The following is an 18,547-nucleotide window of genomic DNA, read 5'->3' on the forward strand; positions in this document are numbered from 1 at the left end:
TTGCATTAGCCTACAGCGGTAACAGAACATAAAGTCTCAAAAAAGCATAGTAACCCTCATCCCCAGCGTACCCGAACAAATAATCTCCTTTTTTGCTACTACTGTTGTGACAAAAACAACAAAACAACCTCTTTGGATTTCTCATCATAGAAAGAGCAACATCTTCCTCTATCTCCTCATCTAACTTTTCTGGAAATGGCTGGGCATCATTTATTTTTAAACAGTTTTACTTTCCTCTGATGGGCCTTTTCAGTTTAAAGAGGTGCCAGCTTTTGAAAACTTTTGTTGCACTGTGCTGCAATAGTAGTTGTAAGCATGGCAAAAGACGCAGGTTGTTCTTGTCTTACTGAAATGCCTTAATATTAGGTCTTTATTAATGTAGGAAGTCCGTGACTGCTGTTAATGCAGCACCCTTACTGCAGGGAACTCTAAATAAAAAGAAAAAACAAACAAAAAACCTACCAAAAAAAAAACCCAACCCCAAAAAACAAAAGCAACAACAAAACAATCATCTTTTCACTGTTCTGTATTTTGCATTAAATGGAGATATCAATTTGGCATCTACAAAACCAGGAGAGGGTTATACCTGAGTAATAACCCAGACACAGCAAACCCATAGTATAGTAGGATCATTTCAGTAGGCTCGTTTTGCAGCCTGTATCAATCCTACTCCAATGTCCTTATCAGGTATAATTTTGGAATTTCCCAGGTCATAGCACTGTAGAATTATTGTTTGATTTCAGTATGTTCTGCTTGATGTACCAGTTTTCTTGTCCTTTAGCAGAACTTGCATAATTTTTGGGATAGACCTTATCTCCCTGTTCACTGGCTGTCCTGCTTGCTTCTTCATGGGCTGGCAACTGGACAGCGGTGAATGTGGAAGGTGTCTACTACCACCTTGCCCCACTGCCTTGATCTTAACTTTAGGGAATAGTCCAGGCTTTCCCTCACAGACATTCCTTTCTAACTGTTCTCACAGTCTGGGGGGAAAAAACATTCCACAATGGGCTTCAGAAGGCCAGTACACAATTTTACCCTTTACTCTGATGTGTAAATAGGTTTTGTTGTAACTAACGAAGGGTGACAGCATGACTGGGAGGCAAGTGGAGTTTCTTAAGCATGAAGGATTTCTGAAATGGAAACAAATCTTGCCGATTTTTTTTAAAAATAATTATGTTAGCAGCAGCTGAAATAATAGTTCTGTGGTAGGTTCTTTGCTCTGCATGGGTACCACTTCACAGGAGTATCCACAGCCTTTGCTGTCTATTCATAGTTTATTCCCATTTAGAAATATTGCTTATCTATTCAAAATACTAAATTCTGTGTTTATGTATGTGTTTTTGCGTTCAGATCTGAAGCAAAAATTACATCTGAAATTCAAATCTTAATCCTATTAAAGTGTCCTTCAGTTCTGCACTAAGGTTTTCATTATGGTTCTGAAGTTTATTTATTAAATGTTTATGCCATTGTAAATTTAGGGGGAAAAACCTGAGATGTGAGCCACATGTCACCAGCAATTTGGGCACTTTAATTTTTGTCAGGAATAAACCTCTCACCAAGGCCTTTATTATGCTCAATAACCTGTGCAACTGCAAAGAGGTGTATGCATTCACAAATATGGTGAGTGCAGGAGAATGCCATTTAATCTACTCCCTTGCTTTAAATGTTTTAAGAATGTTTATATGCACTCAGACAGCTCTAAAAGAACATTCTAAAGGCTGTAATCCCCTAAATTCAAAATGCTGGAGTTCAGATTCTGATCCCCATAGTGTGTACCACACTCCCCCCCCCCTACACTCAGGTTCTGTGCTATTCATGCTATTAGCTGTAGGTTTAATTTCTGTCTTCTTTTTTTTTTTTCTTTCTTGGTGGCAGTTTAAGGTATAATGTGATGCTAATGTCACATTAATTGCAGAAAAAAGTAATTTCTTTGATTAAATTAAGATCATAGAATCTTGGAATGGTTTGGGTAGGAAGGGTCCTTGAAGAGCACCTAGTTCCAGCCCCTCAGCCACAGGCTTCCATGAGAACATCTGCCACAAGACCAGGTTGCTCAAAACCCCATCCTACCTGACCTTGAACCTTGCCAGGGATGGGGCAGCCACAGCTTCTCTGGGCAACCTGTGCCAATGCCTCAGCACCCTCACAAGAAAGAATTCCTTCCTAATATCTCATGTAAATCTACCCTCTTTCAGCTTAAAGCCATTCCCATTTGGCCTATCCCTGCATGTGCTGTACAGGAAGGCTGCTGTAACGTCTCCCTGAAGCCTTTTCTTCTCCAGGCTGAAGAAGCCCAGCTCTCAGCCTCTCTCCATAGGAGAGGTGCCCAGGCCTCTGAGCATCTTTGTGGCCTCTTCTGGACTTGCTCCAACAGATCCTACTTATGTTGGCCTCAGAACTAGATGTAGTACTGCATGGTTGTGGTTTCATGTTCAGCTCTGTACTCCTCAAGGAGACTTATACGTTGAAGACAGGAGGGAGGATGTCTGAGGACCATGATGGGACAGTGCTGTGCCTTTGCCTTTCTCCCCGCAAGAGGAGATCTCCAAGTAGAGATGCTGTCTCCTTGCAAGTTACAGTTGGTTTCCCTGTTTTTCCTGGATGTCAGCTTTTAGGTATGCTGGTAAAGTAAACAGTGATACTAACTTTTGCCTGTAGGAAGTAATACCTTACACCAAGCAATTTGCATTTAATTTCTGTAATTCTAGTGATTTAGTATCTGTTCCCTGTGGTATGTAAAACTAATTCTGTTTTAGATGTAAACAATAGTTACACCACTGTTGTTTCCCTTCTATAATAACCCATATTTAATGAAGTGGAGAATAAGTAATAAATACCAAGTGTTAGCAGACTTGCCTGCTGGAAGCAGAAGCAGGTGTAATTGCTTTTTAGTACATTAGTGCCATCATTCCTGTGATTAGCCAGGAGCTGGTCTGAGAAGTTTATAACGTGACCAGAATCGATACCTGCATCATCATCACCAAACATGCATCTGCGCTGTTGTGAGCAGCCTCCTTGGGTCCAAACTTGACTTCCCCTTTTTCTCAGGATTTTTTATTTTCTAACTCGAAACATGGTATCCAAGAACCTAGAATGAAACAGCTGTGCAAGTCTGGTCTTCTGATAAATTCAAAATCCTTTTTCTGCAGTCCGTTCATTAAATTTTAACTTGTGCAGCCTTTTTCTACAAGGGATTTGAGCAGGATTTTCCCTTTGCCGAGATCAATTTCTGTGTAGATGTTGTGGGTTGTGGTATATTTAAGAATGATGCTCCATGGATTCTAAAACTGGCGAATACCATTATATTTATTGGATTAACCTCTGAACTTTCTAGTCTTAAAAATACCTCAAAACATCAAGACATGAAGCAGACAGGGTTTTGGGGGTTTTTTATAGCCACAGTTTGGGCATAATTTACTTCATTTGTCATCTTCTGTAATTGTTTTTCCAACAGTACATCTACTGCAGAGACAATATGTGAATTTCAGTAAGCTGTGAAAAGCTGTTCATGAGAGGAATAACAATTTAGACATGCGGAGGTAGTTACTTGCCTTCATTTTTTGTTAAATAGAATTTTCTTTATCCTTCTTATTTTCATCCTTTATTATTAATAACGTGGTTTTTCCCAAAACACTGATGCAGTGTATGCAACTTCTGCAGACAGCTATTACTTAGAGGGCAATTTCTTTCAATTAGCCTGAATTAGCTAAATTGGTTTTAAAATAACAAGGAAGTATTTTAAGCTGGTAACCTGAGCTGAAAGCGAGCTTGCCCCTCATCATGTGCATTATAACTGAAATTAAAAACAAACCCTTTTTTCCGGTGCAGGGAACTGTAAGAAAATTAAGAGCCTGCTTGGTAATGAAGTGCCAGTAGGACTTAAGCATTGAGCCATACTGGTAGTTTTATGATGTGTTATTTGATAATTTCCTACACAGCTTGTGTTACAGCACAGGTTACAGTTTTATACATTCGAATTTGCTGAGCCTTTTTTCTGTAAGGCTTGAGAAGCAGTCTATGTATGGGACTTTTTTGTAACTGCTTTGAATTTTCTTTCTTCTATCATTTTGTTTGCAGACTTGATGGCTTTTACACAGCAATAAAGTCAGTAAGTACAGTGTTTACATCAGGTATCTTGCTCCAGCGTGAGCCTTCTACAAAATGCAGAATCCTAGAACAGTTTGGGTTGGAAGGGACCCTAAAGACCATCTAGTTTCAAACCCCTGCTACAGGCAGGGAGCTCATCTTCCACAAAAGCAGGTTGTTCAAAGCAGGTTTGCCCCATCCAGCTGGTCTTGAACGCTGCCTGGGATGGAGCAGCCACAGTTTCTCTGGGCAGCCTGTACCTTACCACCCTCACAGTAAAGAGGTCCCTCATATCTCATCTAAATCCATCCTCTTTCAGTTTAAAGCCATTCATTCTTGTCCTATCCCTACATGCCCTAGTCAAAAGTCCCTCTCCAGTTTTCTTGTCTGCCCTTTTAGGTACTGGGAGGATACTCTGAGATTTCCCCGGAGCCTCCTCTTCTCCAGGCTGAACAACCCCAGCTCTCTTAGCCTGTCTCCATAGCAGAGGTGCTCCAGCCCTATGAGTATCTTCATAGCCCTCTGTCCTATGAGGCATCACAAGTCCTCTTGTTTGAAGGAGGCCGACAGCTCCGTATGTGTCTTCAGAGTTGCAGCTGATGCCCCTTGTCCTCCACTCAGTCTCCAGACCTGCAGATCCCCAGCAGCTGCTGCAGCAGCCCAAGGTTTTGTGCAAGCCAGTAATACCTTTTCTCTCTTGTTTCAATCTCCTTTTTCTACTGCTGGTTTTGAATGCCCTGCTGTGGAGTCCTGTCTGGAGGACTGCAGTCCAGCTCAGTGCTCTTGTGCCAGTGTCTCATCCAGCTGTTCCTTAAGATCTCCTAGCCCTGCTGCTGAGCTGGATTGTTCTTACATCTTTTCCTTTAATTTTTCTTTGTTGATTGTTCAAGTGCAGTGAGTTAACTGGCTGTGTCTTTATCTGTTTTTCTACATAGTGACCTTCATAACTGCACCAGATGACTTTTTCTTCACTTATTCGTAAATCATTTCCTGTTCTTTTATCACATTTTTTCTCTTCTGCTTTTTTTTCCCTAGTGTAGTGCTTCATTTTACAGCTGTCAGCAGTTATCTGAAGCATACCAATGTCACTACTCCTGAAATCTTTCCAGTTAGAGAGATAACTATTTCTTAACACCATCTCTTTGTACATACATATCTCTCTATATAGATACATCTCCCCCATTTAAGATCTCCAGTCTCTGGTTCTTTACTTGGGAGAAAATGCAACAATTTTTGTATTGGCATGGGCCTACTGAACATTTGTTTTATATTTGGACTTTGCTGTTCTTGTCCTTCATGAAGGAGACACAGTGGTTGGTAAAGACCAGCTTTGTGAATGTGCTTTCCTAGTAGAAAAGAGTGTATCCATATGTATATTCTGTGCAGGCATAAGCTGCATTTCTGCTCCCTTTCAGGCCCTTTGGGCAAACTCACTTTTCTGTGTTTCTTTCTTCGCATTCCCTTCTAATTTTTTGATGATGCACTGAAAGGAAAATAAAGATAACTTGGATATGCTGTTACTTAAGTTGTTTTCTTTTATATTGCTTTCATCTCATGCTATATAGTGGACACTGTATAACATACAATGCAGTTAAGAAATACAGTTTATTAAAACACAACAAAGCTCTGTATTCTGCGTGCACTCCATAAAGTAGTGTCTTGAGAAAGTACCAAAGAGCAATGCAGTGTTTCAGTCCAGCTAACACTCACTTGGAGGTTTTCTTGGACACGATTAACACTAGCAGTGGTGATGAAAAGGTTTGTTTTTAATTTGCTGGTGGCTAGATACAGGCACGTGAGAACTAAAAGCTGGCAAGTCCCTTCCTAGTAAATATTATTAGAAAGAACTGTTCATTATGAGGTATTTGGATTCAGTGGCAAGGGAAAACAAAGCTGGAAGGAAGAATACTTCTTCATACTCACAGAGGTGTTGTAGTGGGATTTAACAACACAGAACTTTCAGCAGTTCCATGGCAAGAAGAGGCAATCAAGACCTTATTAGCACAGAATGAAATTAACACAGATCGATATTTGCCACTGCTTAGAGGAAGAAAATGGAAGCACTTTCAAAATTCTTCCAGAGAGAAATAAATGAGGTGGGAGGTTTAGAACCAACAACCCAACCAAACTTCCTTCATTACCCTGATTGGCATCCTGAGCTGCTCTTCGTCAAGAAGTATCTTAAATTATCAGGAAAGGCCAGGCTGAGTAGGAGAAGGGCAATATGGAGTGAGGGAAGGAGATGAAGTTTGTGAAACTAATTAAAGTGTAGCATGTGAAGTCATTTTCCTTCAGTTAGGCAGATTTAGAACTCACTATTTACACATATATTTTTTTCTGCATTTTTTTAGCAGTCAATTCATAACTGTATTGAGATATTTAAGATGAGGGGCATAAGCCTATGCTGTCTCTCCTAGATGGCAGTGTTACTGACACTGCCAGTGGAGTAATGGCCTAGAAGACAGAAGTGGGTACATCATTCCTCTGGTGGTGTGTTGCCTCAGGACTGGCCTGTTACCAGGTCATGCTGTGACTGAAGATCTGGTGCCAGCCCTTCATTTTTCCGTAGTTAGCTTTCAGTCAAATCAGTAAGCTGATCCACAGGTCCTTGACTGCTTTTTTGCTGGATGTAATGTAAGTGACATGGGAACATGAGCTTGGTGTTGAGAAAGAGCAGGACTGTCCCTTTGGATGATAACTTGCTGTTAAATCAAGCTTGTCTTGCATCTGTGTGGAAAAAAAGCACAATGAAGAAGTGGTTTTGCTGCCACAGCAAAACATGGCCATGGTTTTTTTTGTGGAGGTGGTGTTTTAGCAGTTGCAAGTGCAGTGGTGATCATGCTCCTGTCTTCTCATGTCCCTATTTTTCCCAACCCACCTGCATTTGAAGAGGTTCTTGGGTTTGCAATCATCTGTAGCTTTTTCTATTCCGATCTTACATCAACATTGCTTTTTTTAGTGTATGCAGCACTTGCTTCCCAAGGTCCCGGATGGGTCTCTGTGTGCTTGCAGACTATTGATGTCAGTGTGACTGTTAAAACCTAGAAGAGGGTGGATTTCAGGCCAGGAATGTTTTTTCTCCCAGTCATGGGCTGAATCCTATTCCAACTTTTATTCTGACAGCTACCATGAAAAACATGTGTTTTGAGTATCAGATGCTGCTATTTGGTTCAGGGTACAATAATTCTATTTTCAAATAGGAAATGTACAAACATCCTGTCCACTTCTGTGATGAACACTTTCAAAAAATGTCTCTTAAGATAATACTAAAAGGGATACATCAAAGAGGAACCTTGGAAAAAATTTTGCCCCCCATCTTCAATAAACCTGCAAACAAAGCCGTGGATAGGATGTTGGTGTTAATCTTTTGCATTGCTTCCTTGTTGATGGAGGATCTGAGGTAGGGAGGGTTTATCTATTTATAAAGCTTTTTCTGTTCCAGCAGTTTAAATATAGTCCGTTTCATTCTGATTTATGAATGATAATTAAGATAGACTGATAGCAGCTTTCTGTTCCTTCAGGTCTACGTCTACCTGCTGCAGCCTTCATACATGCAGTTGTGAAAGTACTAATTAAATGACACTGCTCATGATTATTACTGTGTCCTCTGGAATGTGATACCTCCAGGAATGGGTTGCTCCAAACCCTTTATTTTACCCTCAGAATTGGGTTTTTATTTGTTTATAGTGTTCTGTGCAGGACAATGAGATTGTTTCCTCCATTTATTGAGGCTTAGGAATACATCAGAGGCTTTGTTCAGATGATTGCTCTGTAGCTGGAGTAACCAATATTCCTTCCATTACAAGAGTTTTTAATTATGGCCATTACATTTTGTTACCAGGAAGCTTTTGTGCAAACAGGGTCTGTGATTGAAGTACATGTCCTTGGTTTTGTCTTTCTGTGACCTGACTGAGCTCTTAAGTTTCTCAGAATGAGGCAAGCCAGCAACAAAGCTCAAAGAAGGGTTTTAGGCTGCAGCATATAATGATGCCACATTGCCTTCAGGCAGGCCAAAATACTCTATTTTTAAATCCAAGATAATTCTTTGAAGTATTTATCCCAGCCAGAAAAGGCAGTGGGATCAGCACAAAGTATGTTTTATTTATGCCAGAGGTACAAAGTTGAGGTTTTCATTCAGAGATAACAGCTACTGTGACTTTTGCAGGGATTTAGGCCAGAAAGTGGGAATTCTTTGATTATTTTTTTTAATTTTTTTTTTTTTCCAGTTACGCATTCCTCAGAAAAAATGAGTTTCGTGTCTTTGTTGGGTCGTTTGTTTACTGCAGAGGAACAGGTCAGTGCTGCAAAGCAGCTACTGTCTAAGGATATGAAATTATTTCTGCATAGTAATTTGGAATGCAATTGTATAGATTTATAGCTGTGTTCATATTTGTTTAGTTTCCACTGGCGGGCTCTCCAGCAAAGCTGGTGGTCTTGTTCCACTAGGAGAAGCCTCTCTTGTTCCCTCTCTGTTTCGCATGATGCAGAATCTTCAAATGCAGAGTCTTCAAGGTTTGCCTGTGCTGGGTTTCCCCTGTGTAACCTGTCATTGCTAGAGTTGATGAGACTTATCAAAAAATACATGAAGATTCAATAGATTTATGGAAATAATTAAGGGAAAGCTTTTGCTTCTCTTCATGGTTATAACATTTGGCATTTTATTAAAAATTCAAAATGCCAAATCTGACATGTTTTTATTCTAGACACCTTTAATGAAAACAGTCACAGTACTGCTGGAGAGCCAAATGTTAAAGATGTAATTTGCCCTGCATTCCCTTTCATATTTATACCTCAGGTCATTTTCTAGATGAATACTTAAAGTTGCATGGAAATTATTTTATTAGGTCTCTTTCAGAGTTGAAGTAGGTGTTAGTCCTTTTAGAAAGAAACAATCTGCATGTTATTTTGGCAGTATTTGGTGAGAGAGTAACAGAGCACAGATTTTTCTTGTAATTGATATCATTACAAAAAGTACATGGATGCTAAATCACTAAGAGACATTATTTGAATGAATTTTCAACTTGTTTTTTAAGCAAAAGTCAGATTATTTCTTGGACACCTAACTATAAAAATATTTTAACAGTTTTTTTGCTTGACCCTGTAGTTACATATTTTATTTTACACAGTGCCTATGATTGTAGTGCTGAGAAAGGCTAATAGGTGCTACCAGTGAAAAAGCACAGGAATCACCAGTGAAAAGCCAGAAAATACCTAGCAGGTCCGTGGGCCCTCCTTGTGGAGATGCCGCTCTGAATTGACTCTCAGGTCTCTTGGACTCTTTGGAGGTCTGTTGGACTCTTTTTGGCAGGGTGGAGGAAAGGTGAGGTTGATGAGTGCAATTTCAGCATGGGTCACAAGGCCCAGGAGAGGGCAGGGAATATCTGTGCTGCTTCACTCTCCGTAGTATTGTGCTGGCTGTTAACGAGACTGAGCTGCACAAACAACTTTAGTAAGAATGTTACTGGAGTTTCCATCTACCTTAAGAGTTGTCACCTATGCCCTCTAATGCACAGAGGTCTTCTGGGGGCCTGGACTTGTTTTTAGCATGTGTAAGACTTGATTTCAACTGGTGGTAGCTTATTGTCACTTGTAGGTGACAATCCTCAGTTCGCTTAACAGTTCTGGCAGGAAGGTGCCATCAGCAATGGCAGAGGAAAACGTTTCTAAACCACCTCACCACGCCAGCTGGCCTCTTGAGTCTGCTCTGCTCTCAGAGTGACAGACCCTCTCAGACAGCCCAGGGAGATGTGGTATTATATCTACATGTTAGAGCTCAGGCCAGCATAGCGTACATACATTTGTTAGCTGAGGTGGGAGTGTCCTGTTAACAATAGCGGAGCATCTGTTAGGTGAGAGGATGCAAGGTCTCTTGCTGAAGGCATCTGTCAAGCATGTGCCAGCCTGTCCTTTCTAGTTATCCCCTATGGCCTCCCTAATCTGGAGAGGTCTGTGTTCAGCTCAACCATGGTCCATATAATAGTAATGTCAGTTTAGCTGTGAGCCATGATACCTTTTCTCTTGTCCTTGTGGAACTGAAGTTTTTTATGGCACTGGCTGAAGCATTCCTGTTCATAAACCTGTTTTTTTCAGTTGAATCAGAATTTGGAGTTCAGTCATAGGACTGTTTCTGAGTCCCACCCTTATCCTCTACCAGTAACAGCCTTTTCTATAAAGCACATCTTGCTGTTGAGTAGAAAGTGTCATCTGAAATAATTTTAAGAAGTTTTAATACCATCCCAGTCAGATTACCTAAATGTGATACCTGAAAAATGCACATAGTTTGGTTTTCAGATACAGCTGTGATTTACTGTTCTGTTTATTCTGTGTGTGCTTAGTATAATATCTAGCATATCATACGGGCCTTGGCAAGGAAAATTTATAAACTAGATTTTAATATTCAAAATGTCTCATTATACAAAAAGTATACAGTGGGAACACAAGGCTGAGCAACACAGTCTTTAGGCTATGTTAAAAAGTTGAGCCCATAAATTCTAATTTGTCAAATAATTTAAGGAGTTTAAGAATAAAACCAGATGCTTTAAGAAAGGATGCCAAATAGCTGAGAGTAGGGGGAGGAATAGAAGTGGGAAAGCTGTGCAAAGAGGCCAAGGGCAAAAGCATGGCAACAAGAAGTAAAAATAGCAGGATAAAGATCATACTGCTACCAAAAAATAGCCTGTAATTCCTCGTGTGTATGTGAAACTTGAAATGACCAAAATAAACTTCATGGAAGAGAAATATGAGATATTTATGTAGAAGCTGTCCAGAACATCTATGCATGGATGTAGGTAATAAAGTGTCTCCTTGTGAAATAACTTTTTATCCAGTGGAATAAAATCAAGCCAGATTCAATTTTGTTTCTTTATTTCTTTAATTGCTGGGATTAAAGATTTCACTTTCAGGTAGTTTAATCTGCAGTTCTTTAAAAATATAATCTCTCATAATTGTATATAAGGAAAACATTAATTACATAATTTTGTATTTTAATTAATTTACCCCCTTTGATTTTTGCCTTATTTCTAAGCAGTAGAGTTTATTGCAAAACTTTGGAAAATGTTAAAACAGAATGTATTTTAAGTGTCAAGAAACGTCAAGCATTTTATCTTGATTTCCTACAGTTGTTGCTCTTGCAAATTGAATTTACCAGTTCACTAAAATGCCGGTTTTGAAATTATTGCCTCTAAATGTAAGGGAAAGGGAGTTTATGGACTCAGAAATTGAGATGAGAAGTTGAGAAATAACGCTGATTAAATTTTTGTGGGCTTCTTGCCTACATGTTTTGTTCTGACATTTTGTGGAGCCTTTTATGTAGGAAACAAAATTAAATGTTTCTTTAAAGAAGCACTTTTGCCTACAAAACACATGCATTCAGTTTAGCTCATCAGATTAATTTGCTGTCATATTCTTGCACTTTCATTCTAGGATATTTTTAGGTTTATATATACGTATCTGTGGCTCTTTAAGTTAAAGCTCATTCTCAGTATTTATTTTGAAGGGGATTTTTTTTCCTTTCTATAATGGGATGAATTAAAAATAGCCAAAATTAAGTCAAAAGGCCAAGCAAGGCAAACTAATCTGATTTTGAACTACTGAGCTGGCATACACACCAAGAGAGGAATTGGCACTGGGCTTTTTATGTTGCTGGCAAAGCTACCTTTAAGTGCAAATTTCTTTTCGAGTGAAGTCCAGCTTAGTGCTCTTATCAGTACTCATCCCAACCAAATAAGATTTTCTCAGAAAACAGGGAATCGATAGACTGTAAGTTTAGTGACTTAAAGCCTGTCAGGGCACTGAATAATAACAGGACCTGGGGATTTGCCTGTAGAAAGCCTCTCAGAAGTTGGTCATGCTCTTAGCAGCAGCATTAACTTCTAGTCTATGGTTTTCTTTGTGGAAATGGAGTGACATTTTGTATATAACTGTAGCCTGGGGCATCAGTCTTGGGATACCTATCTCACAGAGAGGCACTGGAATGAATGAGTGTCGAGAAGCGTGTCCGTGTTTCAACAATTAATGACGTTCTCTGATTTACAGAGTGCCTCAAGCATCTCTTAACTTCTTTTAACTTTCTCATCAATGCTGTCATTAAAAAGTGTCTTTTAAAATTTACCTTTTCTGTAACAAGCTTTTTGGTGGTTGGGCTTCCTTTCTGTCTATGCATTCTCCTGAAGCAATCTCATTATTCTTTGGCTGCAACGATATACCAGTATGTTGGTTCCAAAACTGGTTTCTCAGTCTTCTGTGTGCTATGTGTCTGCCAGGGTTTTTTTTTATCCCCAAGATTTCCTGTTGGTATTTTATTTGTCTCTATTTAGATTAGTTTCTGTCACACCCACAACATTCCCAAATCCTGTTTTATCCTTTTTTTTTTGCTCAGTGTTGGCACTCTTTCTTTCAACCATACTCACGATACTGGGATTTTTTCAGATGTTGTTTGCTCAGTCTGTTTGTGTCACAGCTTCAGTCGCCAAGAAACAGCCCACTTTTTGGTACGGAAACCCTTGACTCCAGCAGTTTCCTTCTTTAAATTATTTTCTCACATTTTTGTCCTGATCTGTCAAGACACCTCAGGAAGCATATTTTTCCATTCTGCGCTTCTCTTTTGGTTTCACCACAGTTCATCCCTTTATTATGTTCTTCTGCTCAAAATAGAGAGTTTACAGTGGCTTTGGCAGAGAATTGTAGTGGCATTTTGAAAAGCTGTAAGTAGAGCTAGATGTGAGCTTGAAGGTGGTCAGTAGTTGAGATAACGCAATGCCATTGAAGGAACATGTTGCTTGGGGGTTTAAAGGCAACTGCATCTTCAGATGATGTGCAGGAAGAATGGGGAAGATTTAGACATGGTTTATTTAATTAAGTATAGTAAACTGAGCCAAGTTGGAGATAACACCTTGGATATGTCTTTCTAAGAATGATACTGGGGTTCTCCTGGTCTCTGGGGTAAGAGGATGAGGGGAGGACTTGCAGGAGAAGATTAAGAGCTACACTTCCACTGTGTTATCTTGCACCACTGTGTGAATATCCCCAAGTAAATGTTAAAGCTGTGTGGCTTGGATTTTAGTTCAGAAAGCTCTGGAGAGCCAAGGTAGATTGGCAAGTCATCAGCTTAAACGTTACAGCTGATTAGGTTTTTATGAGTGGGACTCAGCCATGATCCTTGCCTTGGACAGCCATTATGAAACTTTCATGGAAAATAAGAGGTGGGATGGGAATAATTATGTGAAAAAATCCAGATAGAATTAAAAAAAAAAAAAATATATAGTGTCATTCTAGCAAGCAAAATTTCAAGAAAGCAATACTGCCAGTGTGGTGAAGTTTCTGACAGGGATGTCGATGGAGGTGTCTAGAAATGTGTAGGTAGATACGTGGGTAGATAAGCCCGTGCAACCTTATCTGAGAGTCATCCTGTTGTGCTGCTGATCTGCCCCTTTTGTTCTGGGCCCTGTTTTCTTTAATGGCACCTGCATGTTTTGAAATTTTACCTCACAATACATTGTCGCAGTCACACCTCTCAGCAATCTGCTTCTGCTGTGCAATCTGCACAGAGTTTCTGTGCCTCAAACTTCTGGACACGGTGCATGCCAGGATGGAGGATCTAAGTATGAGGAATGTGTTGGTTTAATACAAGCATTCTGCAAGGGATAAAAAAAGCTGTTTATTTTACAAGGACTTTGAAGTACATAGCAGCAAGGAAATGCACCACAGGAGAGGTGGGATTTGTAAAGCCTCGGGGCAGCAGACAGTATTCAGTGCATGTTCAGAGCAGAGTGCTATCTGTGCCTGTGGTAGCAGTCTAGGCTCTTATCAGTGGAGCCTATTCACAGTACACAGGTCCAGCTCAGTGTTCTTTAAGCCATTACATCTTCATCAGTTGTTACACATGGAAAAAAACAGTGAGGGAGAGAATAGTGCTTGTGCAGGTGTAGTACAGGTAAATGAAGAGGGGGAGAGGGAAAACCCAGAGTTCTTCCATCTTCAGGAGAAAATACTGACGTGAGGGCACAGCACCAGGCCAAAAGACAGGGCATAGCATCTTCCCAGATACCAAGTGCCTGAGAGTTCGGGGGAAAAAATTGATGAATACAGAAAATAATAATTCAAAACCTGAGTGACTGCAAAAGCAAGATTTGCTAACAGCCCTTTCTGCTGAGAAGCTTCCAACTATATACCTCAGAGGCTGTCTGCTAACTGAATCAGAAAAATGTGACTAATTTATTCACAAGAGGCAGGTATTTCAATGAGGTTTTGAAAGCCAAGGCTGTAAGATAAGCTGCTTGTTAGCCATGTTAATCGGTTTCATAGGAAACAGCCATATTATACTTTGCTGTCGCTTTTGATGAAAATCTGAGCAATATTACTCTCCTCACAAGGTGCGTTGTGTGCTGGAGAGCTGAGAAACGGTGAACCAAATGATGGTGTGTGTTGCCTGGAGTAAAGGGTGCACAGCTGTTCCTGAGCTGATGACTGCAGGGTGTCTATAATGCACTTTTTAAGAATAACTCCATTGTAAACAAGCCTGGAAGGAACTTCTCCATCAGCTGTGACCCCGCACTCATCCCCATCACCACCCCTCAAAGGAGCCATGGTGAGGATGGTTAAGAGTCAGGAGTCTTCTCTACCAAGGTGTGACCTTGGTCACAGCGTTACCTATGCATCTGAGATTTCCTTTCTGTGGATAGGACACACAAGAGTGGTGATAGCTCATATGCCTTCATGTGAGGCATCTGCATGTCACATTTCAACAGAGTTAATGTACCGGGCATGTAGGAAGTAGTCCTCCGGATGTACCCAAGGGGAAGGGTGTGGGCTCATGTGCCAGAGGGGGATGGGTTAAAGCAGTGGTCCAAGTTCTGGGGCACTGCCAGCACTCACTGTTCTGCAAAATAGCAATCTCTCCATGAAATGAAAACACAAGCAGCCTTTATGATATATTGGGTTCTTCTGAATTTCAAATCTGTTTTTCTTTAGAAATGTTGGCTCAGGTTTGCTTATATTTCTGTTTAAACTCCTGGAAGTTAAAGGTTGAATATTTTTGGGAACTTGCCAAAATATTAAACTGGGTTGCATAAGCTGCTTCACTACATACTCCTGATAAAAAGGTATGTGCTTTTTGTTGTCTCAAGGCTCACCATGAAATCTGAAAACTTCAGGCTGTGTCACTTTAATAATATACAAACACACTAAGCAATACAAAAGGCTTAAAATCAAAGCTGTGCTGTTATCTCTTCAGACCAGGAGCTTTTTCAAGAAGGTTCTAATGCAGAAGCAGAATAACTTCTAGTTGCATCTTTGAAGTTTTTTTAGTGTGATATCATGGACATTTAATCCGTGCTGTGACTGCTCATAAAAATAGTAAGAAATTGCAAAGTGAAGCAGTAAAGGAAAGAAACTGTTTGAACATTTAATCAGTCTCACTTGATAGTCTGCTGGTTTTGTCCCAGTATGGAGTAAACCTGGCCACGGCTGTAACTTTAATTCTAATGTTGCTGAAATGTCCCAGTTTAGGTGTAGTACAGTGTGATGATGCATTAGAGATGTAAGGACTTCTAAAGTGATGACTGCAACATATTCTTTAATGTTCTCCTAAGACTCAGAGCATGCATTTGTGGTTTGAGTCTGTGGGGAGGCAGCATGTCCCTGACAGAGGTCTCAGCTTGTAGCAGAGGACTGCTTACTCACTTCAGTAAATCAGTTTATTGTTACTTTCCTCCACTTAGGAAAATGTATGTGAAGTTCCATTGAAATTATTTGGTTCATGTTTGAGTGGTTTGAGGGTTTTTTGCCTATGCGGGTTTGGTTTTCTAGTTTTGTGTTTGGTGGGTTTGTTCTGCAATGGCATTGAACTCTGGAAGCTAATGCAGGGAAGAGGTGTTTGCTGAAACAGCAGATCCTGATCCCAGCCATAGGGTTTCAACAACAAGTCATTTGGCTGAATAATTTCCTTGCTCAGTCCCCCGCTTCTCCATCTATTCAATGATGAAAATAGCCTGAAATCTACTTGACCTTCTGCCTTGTTAATAAGTGCAATTAACAACCCCTTGTCCTAATGAGCAAGAGCAACAAAATTACTGTGTACTACCAAATTTAATTAAACTGTGTTTCAGGAAACTGTCATTTAAATGGTAACTTATATCTCCTTGGCATTGGTTTCATCTTTCCTTTCTCCAACTTCATTGCCCTTTAGTTACCCTTCTCCCTTTAATTAGTACCCCTTTTTTTCATTTTTTCTGTGTCTGTCTCTTTCCTCCTTATTTTTCCTTCTTTTTTAATTCAGTGTAATTTGGCTGGTCAGGCATTTAAGTGATGTGAACCCTATATAAATATCTCCAAAATCAGATGCAGTCTGCTTTTACTGCTGCCTCTATAAACATATGCATGTGAAGTGTCAGAGCACAGCAGAGATCTGGGGTGGATAACGGGAGCTGAGGGATGTGCAGGAAGGGCAGGCACTCCTCAGAGAAAACAAGGAAGGATGTGCAGGAGGGGCAGACACTCCTCAAAGAAAACAAGTGAACAAACTGGCTCTCTGGTGAGGGGTAAGATTGAAAAAGGAGGTAGAAAGCCCCAGAGGCTTCTCCTCAACTCTTAATCTCTTTGCTGCCTTTTGCAAATGCTGGGTGAGAAGGCACGAAGGGCAAGCCTCCTGCAAACTGACTCACTACTGTGCTTGGCTGTTGTTGCAGCCCTGTAGCGTGGTGCACCTTCCATCCCAGCCAGGCCCTCATGCCTTGCTCTGCACACTGTGCTTTCCAGCCCAATGCAAACTTCTCTCTGTGTGCAGGTGCTGGCCACTTCTCAGGTGGGCTCTGTGCATGCATCCACCAAGAGCATTAGCTGGTCCCCATGTGCTTACAGGCATTTGGGCTCAATAAGCAAAGATGTGTTGATCAGACAGGCAAGAAATACTCTTTTTTTTATTCTTTATCTATGTACATTTTTAGAGGGAAGAAATAGTAATATAGAGGCATTGGTGTTTATCCTAACTGGAGGCCTGATTTGTGCCTCTCCTTCTCTCAAGGGTACTGCTTTCAGTGTTTATGTAGTGAAATGGCACTAGAAAATGAACATGCTTTGGAAACTGTTTATGGATTGGAATTGGCTGCTTTTCTATTTAATGAAGTCGCTGTCTTTGAGTCTGTGCCATTTAATTAAGTGGTTTATATAATTACTCTCTGTCATCAATTCTGTCCACTCTGGAAGGTTTGTGTTTTCTTACTGAAGAAGGCGTTGCATTTAATACTGGTTTGTAAGTCTTTCAACTTGGGAGACCAAACAGCACAGAAAAATGCAGAATCCCAAGGTAAAGACACTTTCTATAGCAGAGTGGACTGAGTGGAGTCAGGCGAGATGCTTCTAAGGCCATTCTTTTCTCCTGATGTACCAAAACTTTCTCTTATTCCTTCTCTTTTTAGGAAGAGGAGCTATGATCCAATCTCTGTGTCAATAAAGACATCTGTGTGCTCTGGGCAGAACAGGAATGGTTTCAGTTGGAAGGGACCTTAAAGACTATCTAGTTCCAAACTCCTGCCACAGACAGTAACACTTTCCACTAGACCAGGTAGCTCAAAGTCTCATCCAACCTGGCCTTGAACAGTCTGGCTCTTTGATATAATTCTAGAGACATTTCAGGCTTATCAAAGGTCTGGCATCATGAAGAGGTAGCATCTCTTCATGCCCTCAATGGCTGTTTTCTGTAACTCTGTAACATCATTCAGATCAGTGGAGTCACTCAAACCGCTCTTGCTTCAGAGCTTTCTCTGTGTCCTTACTTGTTTGCCCTGTTACTGTGTGCTTCTCATTGGAGGGATACTCCTTCTGAGCAGCAGTTACTTTGGTGATAGAGATTTTGGAGTAACCTGGTTCTCCATGAGAGTTTATGGGTGACATATTCCTTCTGACTAAACAGAGAGCCCTATTTAGCAGATGCATTTCCAGTTTTTCCACTTGATCTTAGCTTTGGTAACTTGAGACAGATCCTTGCATCTCCTGCTGTTAACTTTGGGGTTCTTTAAAACTGCTTTCCTTTTATGTCATTGTTTTCTTAAACCCAAAGATGTTCTCTTGATTCTTAAATTCCAGGTTTAAGAACTAGGCATAATTTTCCATCAACAATTCCATAATAACTTTACAATCAATCATTATTATTCCCCTGTTTATACAACTTAGGATTTCAGTAGCCTTTTTAAACACTATGTTGTACCATAATCTTACGTGTCAGCTGCTTATCACCCACATGATCACAAAGTATGACAGGCATGAAAAACCTTTTTTCGTGGTAGACTGGTGCTACAGTAGCACATACAGAGAGGAGACAAAAGTTTGCTTTCTTCTTGAACAGGGTTGGATTAGTTTTACATAAACTGTGAATGCAGTGCTTTCCTCACTAGCTCCCGGCTCATTATTTGCAACGTGGGTCAATACAGTGGCCTTTTGAAATAAGAAGTGAGTAGAGGACCTAAGC

General features: G+C 40.3%; 1 protein-coding gene across 3 annotated transcripts in view; it reads left to right on the forward strand.

Moving 5' to 3' along the window:
• Nucleotides 1-18,547, forward strand: part of PPM1L (protein phosphatase, Mg2+/Mn2+ dependent 1L) — a 112,261-nt gene that overhangs the window by 44,545 nt on the left and 49,169 nt on the right. The gene's annotated exons all lie outside the window — the stretch shown is intronic.

This window comes from Lathamus discolor, chromosome 3 (genome assembly GCF_037157495.1).
Source record: "Lathamus discolor isolate bLatDis1 chromosome 3, bLatDis1.hap1, whole genome shotgun sequence".
NCBI lineage: Eukaryota > Metazoa > Chordata > Aves > Psittaciformes > Psittacidae > Lathamus > Lathamus discolor.